Raw genomic sequence first — 14,147 nt, 5'->3', positions numbered from 1 at the left:
TTGAAAAGATGGAACGAAGCTTCCCGAAATTTGAAATTGCGATCAGTGACTGGCATCGGGTGAAGCTTTTCGAAGTTGAACAGGCTATTAAAAACTATTTGCGCACCTCAATGTCACAGGAGAGACTGGGCTCTCCCTTCTATGAATTGAAAAAGACGTTATGCTACCTGCAAAGAGGGTTGAGTTCACTGTGAGGCCAAACCCAAGAGCAGAGCCTATCTGTTAAGGCACTCGATAGGCTATATGGTAACGAGCTGTGTGCGCCTGGAAAGACAATAGAAGATGCTTTCTTAATAGCACAGTGATGACGGCTCTGGTCATCCCATACCCTCCCCCCACTTCCTGTAGCCTACCATTATGACTTGTTGCCGTTTTGGGACACTAAGCTTTTTCACGTTAAGCCCCCCTCCCCCACCCCCTTCTTTCACAAGCAGTGGGGGAGCGCGGGGCACAAAGTAACACTTTTTGGTAGACAAAGGAGGGTTCTCCGCGCTTCTGTCATTTGGGGACAATCCGGTGCAACCAGGCCAGGACAGATATTTTAGAGAGAAGAGAGACGCCGGTGCAGCTCAGATGTCTTCTTAATTTTCTTTATTCTTTAGTAAAAGGTGCAGAACATTATTAAACTTTGACTAACGTTTCGATGTGTTGATGTTTTTGACTAACAAACATCGAAACGTTAGTCAAAGTTTAATAATGTTCTGCACCTTTTACAAAAGAATAAAGAAAATTAAGAAGACATCTGAGCTGCACCGGCGTCTCTCCTTCTGTCTTTTTGGCTTTGGCTAAATATTTCTAAAATCATTTGAGTTTCACTAGTCACATGTTTTAACAAGGAAAACTTGTTGTTGAACTAATAACAGACGTGTGTCGAAAATTGACTTTATTTTCCATACGGAGAAATAACATGCAGAGTCTAACCAAGGTCAATCTTGCCAAAAAAGCCCTCAAACCTGAAAACACATGAGGCAAAAGTGCAAAACATCACAAAACTAATTAAACTAACACGCGCATATTTTTGTATTGCAATCATTGTAGCCTACAGTTGTAACATCGGATAACAGTCGTTTTACTACCCGTATGCGCTCATTATAAAGAACGTTTAACGTGTCCCAAAAACAGCTATCAACTAATCACCAAACGTCTTATAAACAAGTATTGCCAGGAGCAACACCTTGCAAAAAATGATAACAATAGGCCTAGGCCTATTTATGGCTCTGCTCCTGCCTAGATTCGAACTCAGAACTGCCTGAAAGTTGCAGACCTGTTCTGGAAATACGCGCATTAACCCACTCCACCGTCAGACAACGCTATCTGCTTCGAGTAGGCCTATTAGGTAGGACTGTAGCCTACACTGGTTGCTGTGGCACAGTCTTGAGTGACCGAATTCGTTTTCCTTTGTCATATGAATGCTGTCATTTTGTTAACATTACTGTTAAGGAGATGCTGTAGGCAAAGGCTATATTTAACATCGTTAGTGTAGTAAAACAAATCAGAACTATTCACGAGGTTTCTGGGCAGCATATTTATGTTCTGTTAGCAAGCGAACTTCTCATGACTGCTGACAAAGTAGCCTACTGCCAGCTGACGAAGCTCTCATTTTAAAACATTACTGAGAGACAGGCACTGTACAATCAAGACATCTTGCCACTGAATCCAAAACTATGTTTAACATTATGTACAAAGCTTATAGGCTACAGTGGACTAGCATGTTGCAGGGGCTGCTAAAAACACAGAGAAACGCACTGAAAACTCGGCCAATCACAGCCCTTGCTGTCGAATGCTCCGTCCGGTTCGACCGTGGAATGCCACAGCGGACTATGCTGCCCCCAAGCGGCTGCAGTTGTACTTACATTTCACCCAGCTGCGTGAATCACCTTGATGGTGAATGAAGTGTCAATTCTTAACTGGGACCCACTGTAGGCCCAATAAAATATGCTATTAGTCGGATGCAAAGCAGAATATTGAAAGAAGCGGGCACCAAGGCCACATTGACCTGTGAACCTCCGATTCACGGACAATGCAAGGGGCAATGACGGCCATGGCCATCGTGAAATTCCAACCCTGCCAACGTCTATCATGTTTTTTTCTGAAATAAAATGTGGGCAGCCAAGAGTGGATGTGAAACTGAAAATCACATATGCTTTAATGGAGTTCGCTTAATTTTCTTTACATCCAGAACATACATTTTGTAACCAAAAGTAGCCTAGTGACAAAAAACGCACAACTCCGGGAGGACTTGGTGTCGCCATGGTCATTTTTGAGCTGTGAGTGCACGCACATAGCACATGTACGATGCACATTATGGCAAAGGGGACCGCTCGCCATACGTTTCCCCAACATATGTACCAATAAAATTAAATAGAAATACATGAATACATTTACATTTAAAAAAGCAATAATTGCATGAAATGCAGGTTGTTCACGACTCGCGAGTCTCGAAGCTTGAGTCCGAGTCAAGTCTGAAGTCTTTGAGGTGGAGTCGCAAGTCAAGTCTGAAGTCACTGTGCGACTTAAGTGCGACTCGAGTCCAAGTCTCAGACTCGAGTCCTCATCTCTGTTGCTAGGGTAAACATAGTAGTTACTATGCTATAAAAAGTGGTTGCTAGGTTGTTGCTAGGGTACTTAAGGTGGTTGCTAGGGTGGTGCTAGGGTAATTATAGTGGTTACTATGCTATAAAAAGTGGTTGCTAGGTTGTTGCTAGGGTACTTAAGGTGGTTGCTAGGTTGTTGCTAGGGTACTTAAGCATGAGGATTCACTTATGTATTCCTTCTGGTATTGCATGAGGGTTAAACAGATATGGAAGGATATTGAGCAGTGGTTATCATCAAAAATAACAATGAAAATTATTTTCACACCAAGGCTATGCATTTTTCAAGATACAGAGGGAATAAGGTACCCAACTGATTGGCAAATTCTGTTCTCTTCTTTAATTTTCAAAAAGGTCATTCTTAAATATTAGAAAAATAAAGATGTACAGTACATTCACTCCTAGCCTAGAAATCTAGACAATTATCTAGACAATCTAAATTACATTTGCTGCCAGGGCTAGTCTAGCAACTCTCCGTTGGCTTGTGAGCTCCAGAAACCGAAACTTCGACGGGCCAATGAAATCGTGTATAGAGTCGTTAGGTGGGCTTAACATAATTATTAATGGCAGAGTTGCAACGGTTTGGCTTGAATTCCCTGCTACTTGAAAACAAATAAGATGGATGTTGCTGTTGGCGAACAGTGTGACACGAGTTAAGCTTTTATTAAGTTGGCAAACGTTTGAACTAGCCAACTAGCTCCGCTGGTGGGAAACGCATGGGACTCAAAGCGCTGCCGCTGTCCTATTGCGTGCAGAGGGAATTTGAAAGACAACTGATTATCCCGCCCCTCGGACTGAGCACTGCGAACGGTGAGTGTTCAGACCCTACATGTTAATGTGGGTCTGGCTCGCCAGGCTAATTCACTCCAAGAGTGGAGGGCATTAATGAAATATCATTTAAATATTGAAAAAAAACACTGTCAGAGGATCAAAATAAAAATAAACAATTTGATAACTTATGGAAATCTGTTTATGATGCCTTATAATTTGTAATTTATGTAAATAACTTGTATAATTTCTTACAGTAGCTATACTTGAACCCTTTTCTGTGCGTGTGTGTGTGTGTGTGTGTGTGTGTGTGTGACTGTGTGTGAAAGGTTGGGGGGAAGTTGAAGGGGGCTGGGGAAGTGGGGGATGGGTGCGGGGAGGGGTTGGGGTTGGTGTTATGAAATGTAGTTTTTGTTTCCTTTTTTTAATGAACGTGTTTAGAGAGAAATGTAATTTAAAAATTGCTATTATTTTCCCTCTGTAAGTACTTGATTTGAATGGTATCTTCAGTTGTAAAGTGCTGACCCTCATAACTTCATACAATAAAAAAATAATTATATAATATAGCCGCAAGCGGCAATGGCGGGCCCAGCACCTGCGGGCCGCAACCCGTGACATTTCGGAATCCACTAAAGCACCAACGTGATGCGTTTGTGAAATGTACATATTTGATGCGTGTGCTATTTGTTTTTTCATTTTATTTTCTGGCACATTTACTTGCTTGGCCAGGTGGGGGCGCAATGCAAGGCAGGCCCAAATATAATATATATTAACCTGAGAAATTTCAGACCATTCATTTTAAGCAAAGAACATTTATGATACACTTTTTGGTTGGCCAGATGGTGGTGCTATGTCAGGCATGGAAATAACACATGTGAATATCATCAAAATAATGATATTTAATGAAAATTTTGTAAATAAATTCCAAAAACTATTCTGACTTTGGCCAGCTGTTGGCGCTATGCCAGACAGGCATATTGGGTGTTTGGATGTCATATACACCTAATCTGATTAATCTGATGCATCTGATTGTGATATCCAACAGACGTGGAAAAAAACACATTCCTTCTCTTGCCAATTGGTGGCGCTATGCAAGGCATGTTAATAAGACATATGAATATCATCATCATCATGATATCTAATTTTGTGTAAAATTTCAGATCAATCCATCACAGCCTTGAACATTTTTGGCACATTTCCTGCTTAGCCAGATTGTGGCACTATGCTACAGTAGGTATGTGAATTACACATGTGAATATCATCACAATAATGATATCCAATATTTTGTAAAGTTTCAGATCAATCAATAAAGGCATTGCCAATTTCTGGCACATTTCCTGCTTGGTCAGATGGTGGCGCTATGCTAGGCATGTGAATTACACATGTGAATATCATCACAATAATATCCAATATTTTATAAAGTTTTAGATTAATCAGTTAAGGCATCGTCCATTTCTGGCACATTTCCTGCTTGGCCAGGTGGTGGCGCTATGCCAGGCAGGCCCATTGGGTGTCTTCATAATCATAATATCTATTAATAGTCAGGGGGCCTATGTGGTTTCTGTGGGATTGAAATGTTAATTTTTGGAGAGTGGTTGGACTGTCTTTAGAGGTCATTGAACATGGAGAAAAATTATGTCTCCATTTTTGTTTTACCTGTTTTAACCCTATTTTTGTGAAATTGTATATTTCACTATAATTTGCGTTTTTCCTTCCCATGCGTTGAGTGCCAAAAACGTAATATTACGTTTTTAGCTTTTTTTTTTTAAATTACGAAACTAGACACTCTAATACACCTTATATGTGATTTTGGGAACTCTGTGATGAATAGAAATGAACTATATGACGATCGTGAAACTCATGAAAACGGACAATCTGGACATTTTATCTGGACATTTTATCATAACTCGGTTGCCGCTTTGGGTCGAATCAGTGACGCATGCACATCAGGTCAAAACCAGGCCATTTTCGTGGGTCTATCACGAGGTGGCAGTCTCGCCAGGTCTCACTGATCACTTCCCGGAACGTTTACACGAGTAAGTAACAGGCAACACTTCATATTTCATGAAAGACGTTTATCTCCATTTCTAGAAAAAAACAGCGATTTTGATGAAAACTAGCCACTGTTTAGCTTGGGATTTCTCAGGAACGGAGGCGTGTAGAAATACACGGTTTGCACGCACTGAGAGCTTAAAGTCTTACCTTTTAATCGAGCTATTGTACGTGTTCATAGCTATAACACAGAATATGCTGTGGCTGTACACAAATCATCAGCAATGGTCTGGATTGCTGGCACTCTAGGACAAAGCTCCCGAAAACAGCTTGGCATTCAATGAGTTAACACCATAAATTTCGCCTAAATCACTGGCTATGTTGAATAAAGTTCACAAAACAGTTATTTTCTTATTTTCAACAGTATGATTGTATGTCAGTATTATGATTGTATGTCAAACATTTAGAGATAAGATCAATAACCAATCAGTTTCACCAAATACACATACTCCATTGCTGAAAGATAGCAAAATCACAGAAGAGACCTCAAACAACATTTAATTCATTTACATATACACAACATATCAGATCTCACCCCCACAATTTCCTCATCAAAATCTACAACTAGTCTACTAAACCCTATTTGTACTCACCTTCTTAAGACTGGTCTCCCCTTCCTGGATAATGTTTTGCTCTAGATTATAAATAATTCTATCAGGGCATGTACCGCAGTTAAGACATCTGTTATTAAGCCCTTCCTCAAAAAATCTAGCCTTGTATCGATACTGGTCCTCCTGGACCTCAGCGCTGCCTTTGACACCATAGACCATGACATACTACTTAGGCTTGAAAATTTGATAGGCATCAAAGACTCAGCACTCGCTTGGTTTATATCATACCTTCCTAACCGTCAACAATTTGTACAGGTCCATAATAAACCATCTACCCAGATTATGGTAAAAGTGCCTCAAGGCTCAGTACTGGGGCCCCTGTTGTTTAGCAGATGATACATGACTATACCTCTCCATAAAACCTGATGAATTAACCCTGTTAGCCAAACTTGACACATGTATAAAAGACATGGATGACGAATAATTTCCTGCTTTTGAACTCAGATAAAACAGAAGTCATGGTTTTAGGTTCTAAAAAGATGAGGAATATCCTATCCACATCACAGGCTACAAATAGTGATCTTCCACTGACCTCATCCACAAGTGTTAAAAACCTGGGAGTTATAATTGACCAGGACCTAGCACTAAGTAATCACATAAAACAGATCACCAAAACTTAATTTTACCATTTAAGGAACATTTCAAAGATAAGGAAGTCCTTATCCTTACCAGATGCCGAGAAATTAATGTTTTGTCATCTCAAGGATAGAAAATTGCAATGCTATTGCAATGCTATTATGCTGGCTGTAATAATACCTGTCTAAAGAGCTTACAGCTTATTCAAAATGCAGCTGCTCCCACACACAAAAAATTTGAACATATTTCCCCCATCCTAGCATCTTTACACTGGCTACCTGTAAAATGTCATTGATTTCAAAATATTACTTATAGTTCTTGGTTGGTTGCCTGCATTGAAAGAGGACACTTCATGAAGACGCTCTTTTGTCTGCTTCTGACAGAAGAAGCACTTATCTATGCTGGCAGCAGCTGCTGCTGAACAAGTGTACAAAGTCCTCTAGATGGACTTGATGCAGTTGCAGGTGTTGCTGCAGGTTCAGAAGGTGGTCTACCACGTCTTTTCTGAAGACACTGAGGTGGATTTGTAGCAGTTCCTGTGCCAAACTGCTTTGTTCTGTTGTAAAATAACTGCACTGTAACAATGTAATCGTTGGCTGATCTGTGATCCACATCTCCATACTCTCTCATGGACAAAAACAAGAAATTTGGCATACGTCTCTAGTGATGGGTCATTCACCAGTCCACACATATCTGCCACTGGATACATAGCCCAAAATCTGTTTCTTTTAGAATATGTGTACCATCACCTGACTAACAGAAAGACACCCCTCAGAATATAACCTAACTAGACTGTGCCACCATGAACTATGAAAATGTGCTTCCTCAAATGAAGAAGGCTAGAAGGTCACTAATATCACCAACCATGAAGAACAGAGCACTATGTGCTTATTCGATATTCTAAATTCTATCACTGCCAGCTATCATCAGCCAACTGTCACTGGTAGTCAGGGATGGATTACTGCACAGGCCTACCAAGCCCAGGGGCCCAAGGAGTCAGGGTGCCCAAGCCATTGCATGGAATCATTGCTTCAATAATCATATCAACACATAGGCTATGAATCTGATTGAACTAAAGTATTGACCATCCCCAAAATGCACCAGAATACAGGAAATCACATCAAATCAATTTAAAAAATGTCCCCACAACAATTAGTGGGGGGCCCTTAATACATCTGGGCCCAGGGGCCTGAAAGTTCATAATCCGTCCATGCTGGTATCTCTCTTTCTCTTTCTCTCTCTTACACACACACACACACCTGTCTGTTTGTCTATCTGATCCTTTACCCTTTCTTTTCTTCACACTTACATAGGCTACTGAAGGCCTTACAGACTTCAGCTGGTGCTATGTAAAAGTCTATTAAATTTGATTTAACAGAGATTTCTGCACTTTGTGCTCTGAATGGGTGTAGACAATAACTGACAGAGCAGGCTAGGCCTACACTCAAGCACACTAATAGGCATGAATTGATAGTATTGATATTGAAGTATTATTTTTTTAAGCGGACAATTTCGAGAAATTTCATCATCAGCCTAAAAATGTTTAATAATGTTGTATTGTTTATGTGGCCCACTTTTGCACACTACCTTGTAGAATATCTTTGCTTTTTGGCACCAAACCCTATGCTATAATACCAGCAATGTGAGGTTTATGGACAAAATACCAAATTTGACCTTTTCTGAATTTGACCTTTGATTTGGGTCCTTCAAAACCTTCAAAAAAAATGGAGACATGTTTTTTTTACTCTTAAGAACCCATAGAACAAAGATATAATACTCTCCAAAAATTAACATGCGAATCCCACAAGCCCCCAAATTAGACACATAGGCCCCCCTACTATAACCTGCAAAGTTTCAGACTGTTCATTCAATGCACTTTGACTTTATGGCACATTTCCTGTTTATGTGTAAGATATTAAAATCATAACATACAGCGGGAAAAAAAAGTATTGAACACATCAACATTTTTTCAGTAAGTATACTTCCAATGAGGCTACTTGCATGAAATTTTCACCAGACATTAGTATTAACTCAGATAATCCACCCATATAAAAAAATCCAAACATTAAAGTTCATAGGTAGAGTTATGTGTAATAAAGTGGAATGACACAGGAAAAAAGTATTGAACACGCCTGCTGAAATTTCTTAAATACTTTGTGGAAAAGCCTTTATTCGTAATGACAACTTCAAGGCATTTCCTGTATGACGAAACTAACCAGTTATAGTATTCTGGTGTGATTTTGGCCCATTCTTTTCAACAGATAGTCCTTTAATATTGAAGATTCCAAGATTTCAGGGCCTTTATTTCCTTTCTCTGAAACCAATTGAGAGTTTCCTTTGCTGAATAGTTTGGATCATTGTCCTGCTGGAGGGTCTAACCATGTCTCATCCTCATCATCAAGATTCTCCCAGACCAAAATAACTCAATTCATCATTCCCTCAACTCTATGAAGTCTGCTAGTACCATGAGATGAAAACCAGCCCATACCATGATGCCACCACCTCCAAACCTCAGTTGGTAGGGTATTTTTAGGGTGATGCACAGTTCCATTTCTCCTCCAAATATGTTGTGTAGTATGACATCCAAAAAGTTAAATTTTGCTCTCGCCTGACCAGAATACATTCTCTCAGTATTTCATAGGATTGTTTAAATGTTGTGTAGCAAACTTTCAACAAGCTTTGACATGTTTTTCTTCAGCAATAGAGTCATGCGGGATGAGCGTGCATAGAGGCCATGGTGCTGGAGTGCATTACCTAAGTCTTTTTGGAGCTTTCTCAGAGTGGTCCTTGGCTCTTGGGCTACTCTTCTGACTATCCTTCTGACTTCCTGGTCAGAAATCTTGCAAGGAGATCCTGTGCATGGCCAGTGATGATGCAGTGATGTTCCTTCCACTTACAGATAATGGCTCCAATACTGCTTGCTGGATGCTTCGGAAGTTTTGATGTGCATCTGTAACTAGTTCCATTGATATGTTTTGCAACAATAAGGTTGCAAAGGTCTTGGGAGAACTCTTTGCTTTTACCCATTATGAAATGTTTCTTGTTTGACACCTTGGTAACAAAAACCTTTTCATAGCCCACCAATATGTACTAACCCAGCTTATATCAATTTGCACAGATAGGAGGGATAATTTCTCTAACTACTTATAGATTCCAGTTTGTTCCTTGCCATTTCTTGCCTTTGTGTACTGCTTTTTATTAGCGTGTTCATTACTTTTTCCCTGTGCCATTCCACTTTTTTACTCATAACTCTACTTTTAGACATTAATGGTTGGATTTTTATATATGTGTGGATTACCTAAATTAATACTAATGTCCGGTAAAAAAATTCATGCAAATAGCCTCACTGGAAGTATACTTATTGAAAAAAATATTGACGTGTTCAATACTTATTTTCCCCGCTGTATTACAACATATCAAAAATCCCTTAGCGATTTAACATCAGCGTCATCTTGCCATCATATTTGCCAAATTTCACATGAATCTGACAAACTAGGTCTAGGAGGAGTATGCTCAAATCTATTATGTGACATCAGTGTTCTTGTCATTCTTTTTGTTGCCAGTGGGTGGCGCTATGCAAAATATGGATTATGGGCTTGTGAATATTGTCATTACCATGGTATTCAATAACCTGTGAAATTTAAAACATTGCAAGCCATGTATGGTGAATTAAGACACATTTATCTCATCTAGGCAGTACTGTGTGAAGTGAGGCAGGCTCACACAGGTGGCTGGGTTTTGTCCACAGCATTTTCTCTCCCAATTGGTTGGCATGTCTCTGCAGTGTGTACAAGTACACCAAGGCATCCCTGGCACAGGTGGGGGAACGACATGTCTGCACTGATGAATCATCAAACACCAGACCTGGCTGCCTCACTAGCAACTGTGTGGTGAGGTCCCTGTGCTCTTGCAGGCTCATTCCGTCCACAAGTCTCTTAAGAAATAAGACACAAGAAATAACATCAGATAGGCTTGTTTAGGTAGCAAAGTTAGATTTTTAGCAAAGTAGTAATAGTACATTTTTCTTTTTTTTGAAATAGCCTATATTTCTGGTAAATGAAATAAAAATGTTGACGATCACAATTACCGTTTTCATTTCAAATTTAAATATCATGGTTGATTACCACGGTGTGGAAACAGTGATAGCTTTTGACATACAGTAGGCCTGGTACAATGAAACATAACTGGTACCCTACTGATTCTGTTGTCTAATTGATGGTTTTAACTGTGATTAGACTAGGCCTGATTTTAAAAGGCGGAACATTTTCACCGCAAAACGTCACTCGCGTCTTTATGTTCGCATCCACATTAAATCCATTCCACTCATGTTATCAGGAGAATACAGTAGCCTAAAGTTTTAATTCAAACACTTACTTTGGTCTCACTCATTGGATCCAAATAACAGAAATAGCAAACTCCAAGTCATGGTAGGGTAACAGGACACTTTTTGAAATTATTTCAGCTTGTGTAGGCCTGTCAGTGCTTTCTGAACATATTGAACACACTTTTAAAAATACCACGATAATACCGAAAACCGTGATTATTTTGGTCACTATAACCTTGAGGTTAAATTTTCATAACGTTACATCTCTAATCAGGTTTCTCGGCCAAGTATACTTGCGTATACAATAGACCGCGAAGCCATTTGTTTTGAGAATAATGGCTGTCTGATGAAGTTATTGGCTGGCTAGCCGGCTCAGCCAAAACCTAATGACTGCTGCAGTCGCCAAACTTTTCATGGCTATATACTAATGGCTGAAGCTTCATGTACATATGTCTGTTATATTGTAGATCTCAATATTTCCAAGCAATGCACTTTATATTTCTACAAAATGCAATACAATGTAATAACTAGATGTACTGCAGAGCGGTACAAAATATGAACGCCACCCAGTCCAGCACATTTTTTCCGAAAAAATTAGTCATGCTCGTCAAATTGTGTTCATTTCCTACTTTGTTCCTTTTTTGTGTGTTTGTAATTGAGTGAATCTGCAATCTGCAGAGTGTGTGGTTGTTTTTGTGTATATGTATTTTGTGTGTGTTTTTTTGTGTGTGAGTGTGTGTGTGTGTGCGTGCGTGTGTTTGTGTATGTAGGTGTGTTTGTATGTGTGGGTGTGTGTATGTCTGTTTATGTGTTTGTGTGCGTGTTTGTGCGTGTCGTGTGTGTGCATGTGTGTGTGCGTGTCTGTGCGTGTCGTGTGTGTGCATGTATGTGTGTGTGCATGTGTAGTGTGTGTGTGTGTGTGTGTTTTTGTGTGTGTGTGTGTGTGTGTGCACATGTGTACATAAATAAAGCAAATCAGGGAACCACCTACTCTTTGCGATAAGTGCCATGGGATCTTTAACAACCATGGTGAGTCAGGACCTCAATTTAACATTCATGCAAAGGAAAACATCTCCTGCGTTACAGTGTCTCTGTCACTGCAATAGGACATTGGGATTGATATTTGTTTGGTGGCTTTTGGCCACAGGGAAGAGTGCCACCTACTGGCCAGCCACTAACACTGCTTCCAGCAGGAACCTACTCTTCCAAGGAGGTTTCTTATCCAAGTACTAACTAAGCCTGCTTAGCTATAGTAATTCAGCAAAATTAGAGTATCTGGTGTAGAGGGTAACAATTTTTCGGGACTCCCGCGGGTCACGGTATTCCCGCGGGAATCCTGCGGTACGGGAGTCAATTTCACTGTTGGTAACGTGATAGGGACGGGACGGGACGGGCAAAAATCAACGGGAGTGGGCGGGAGGGGAACGGAGCCAGAGATTAAATTAAAACATGCGGTGAGTGCACCCAAAGATTGCAAGGCATTTCTAGAAAAGAGAACCACTTACAACTCACAACAGTGGCGCCGGCAGGCGTAATTCTGTACGTACTGTGCGTACAATTTTTTCACAGCTTTATTTATGAAATCATTCAATATTAGCTTACAACAATAAAAAAACACTTGTGTGACAACTAGCCTATATTTATTGACTCATGTGCAATCTGAATATTGGCATTATTCCGAATAAAACCGGAATATGGTGTGCATGGAAATCATAGACTATAAAATATGAAAACATAGCATTGCCATGCCTTGGCCTGTGTGGCGTGGCTTTGCATGGGTCAATTCTGACGCTTAAAAACACAACGTTCCATTCAATTATAGGATAATAGCCTAAATCATTCAGTCATGAAAAGAAAACAACAGCAGCAGCTTCATATTTTTCAGGCGTTTAACCGTAACGTTAAAAGACGCACTGTTCTTAGCAGTGATGCTGACACTGACAGCAGCGAGAAATTGTCCTCTACGGTCACGGTCTACACATGTTTAAAATGTTGAATTGTTTGCTTTCCTCTGTAGGCTTATTTAAAAAAAATAAAGCACTGTTTGGAACAAGGATTCAGTTAATGCGTACAGCAGAGGTTCTCAACCTTTTTGGGGCTAAGGTGCGTCATGACGAGTAGGGTTGGTGCGGGTGTTAAAAATCCTTGACTGCGTAGTCATCTAAAAGTTTGGGAAAACCAAAACAGCAGTGCAATGTATTTAGAGTGTTGTGAGCAAATCATTATTGTTAGTAGATTACCATAACTGTGTTTTTCTCTATCGCAAATTGCGACATAAACTTGTTTTTTTCTTTTCCTTTTTCGCGGGTTGGGCAGTGAAGTTAATGTGCATAAGGTATGTTATAGCCTATTTGCTTGTATTGTAGCCTATGCAACTATTCTATTTAACGCTGTGTGCTAGTCTAGTAAACACTATAGGCTATGACCACTATGTCCTTGCACTATTTTCCCCCATGATCATATTGTTTCAGTTATCCAAAAGGCTCAAAGGATGCTCTAATTTTGGAAAAATAACCAATAAAAGTGAGGTGAGGTGAGGTTTGTGCCCATCCCTGCACACACTGTTATATTATGTTGGACAACTGCGCATTTCACTTCAATGTAGCCTACACTGAAGCCTGCGTCGTGAACTAGCAACACAGCAATCTCTGGAAATGGTGGAATGTTACTGCAGTAATACCGCGTTCAATGTTGTAAATCCCTCCGTTCCAGAATTTGGTTCAGGCGTTTGTGTAACTGTGCCCTGAAGATCTAACAAAAGTTTCAGTATAGGCCTACGTAGGAATTAGGAAAGGAATTAGGAAAGAAATTAGGATTATGTGTGAAGTGAGACCAAAATTACTTTGTTTGCTTCTTTCCACCATTTAAACTCAGCGCGAGAAAAAAATGAATTGCTTCTTATACGGAAAACGTGTAATTTTAATTGGTCGTCAATTCACAGTGAGTCCTGTGTATCATAGCAACGAGTCTCTACGTATGTGATAGATACTGTAGATTTGGCCAAAAGTGGGCGGAACGACTTTTGTATGTTGGTCTCAAGGTGCCATCTCAACCATCCCATAACCAGTCATTTGTGGTATAGCGCCACCTAGTTATAAAATAAAAAGCAAAAATGACCCATCCCCACACAGGTACACCCTGCCATACACACACATACAACCAACACCCCCCCCCCCATACACACACACACAGATACCCCCCCCCCCCCCACACACACACACACAC

The 14,147-nt window shown here is 40.1% G+C and overlaps 1 protein-coding gene across 1 annotated transcript in view; it reads left to right on the top strand.

Annotated features, from left to right (window-relative positions):
* LOC143111485 (phospholipid transfer protein-like) overlaps nucleotides 1–14,147 on the top strand; it is a 104,871-nt gene that overhangs the window by 6,934 nt on the left and 83,790 nt on the right. The window lies entirely within an intron of this gene.

The sequence above is a fragment of the Alosa pseudoharengus genome, unplaced genomic scaffold, assembly GCF_046254945.1.
Source record: "Alosa pseudoharengus isolate Yale_2024_CS ecotype anadromous, Long Island Sound unplaced genomic scaffold, YU_APseudo_1.1 YU_APseudo_1.1_scf_8, whole genome shotgun sequence".
Taxonomy (NCBI): domain Eukaryota; kingdom Metazoa; phylum Chordata; class Actinopteri; order Clupeiformes; family Clupeidae; genus Alosa; species Alosa pseudoharengus.
The sequence above is the reverse complement of the archived record's forward strand: the minus strand, read 5'-3'. Positions and strand labels throughout refer to the sequence as shown.